This window comes from Aplysia californica, unplaced genomic scaffold (genome assembly GCF_000002075.1).
Source record: "Aplysia californica isolate F4 #8 unplaced genomic scaffold, AplCal3.0 scaffold00926, whole genome shotgun sequence".
Taxonomy (NCBI): domain Eukaryota; kingdom Metazoa; phylum Mollusca; class Gastropoda; order Aplysiida; family Aplysiidae; genus Aplysia; species Aplysia californica.
This window is the reverse complement of record NW_004798196.1, coordinates 23993-24782: the sequence shown is the minus strand read 5'-3', so window position 1 is coordinate 24782 and position 790 is coordinate 23993.

The window sequence follows — 790 nt, the reverse complement described above, 5'->3', positions numbered from 1 at the left end:
AGATCTAATCTTATCATGTAAAATCCGTTAAGTTATGTCTTCGAATTGGTACAACTGTGAAAAGCAGCGGGGTTCATTGAGTTCATTATAATAATAATAAAAATACATTGTCATGGCTTAATTTTCAGTGCAAAAGTTTCCATTTCAATTTTGATACCATAGATCGTGCGCTGACAAGACTGCCGCTCTTTATCGGCGGCGATCACCGTTTTCCATTCATTCCTTTGCTCAGATGCTCTTTAAAAAGCTACGTTTCCGTGATCTTTCCCCGTTATCGTTTTGTTTAGGTTCCCTAAGTCCGTTGCGCTGGGCCTACCCCTGCGTCGTTTGCCTTCCATTTTGCCAGTGAGAGCTAGAAGTTCAAAAGACCCTTAGGTCTTTTCAGGTGTCCCAAAAACTGAATAATTAATTGTCGTCTCCTGGTTGTTTTTAACAGTGAGCGTCCCGCGTATGCTTTATCAAGCACTACCTCTTTGAAAAGTTCCTCTATGTATTCTGACCCTCTGTTTTAGACATCCCCATTGACCATTAAAATATCTCCTCCTTTGATCTTCTGCATTCTGTGTTTGAGCATCTTTTTATCCCACTTACTTCTTTGATTTTGGAATGCAATGTATTTGCTGTCTTTCTTTTGGCTCTTCTCTATTTGTTGGCACTGATCATTCATCCATGTTTCTTTTGCTTCGTTGCATTTTTTTTTCTTTATTTCCCTGTTAAAGATGTTGTACTTTTCCACATTTGGTTTTGCCTGTCTTCTCTCTTCCACAAGTTTTAATATGTCCTGGGTCTC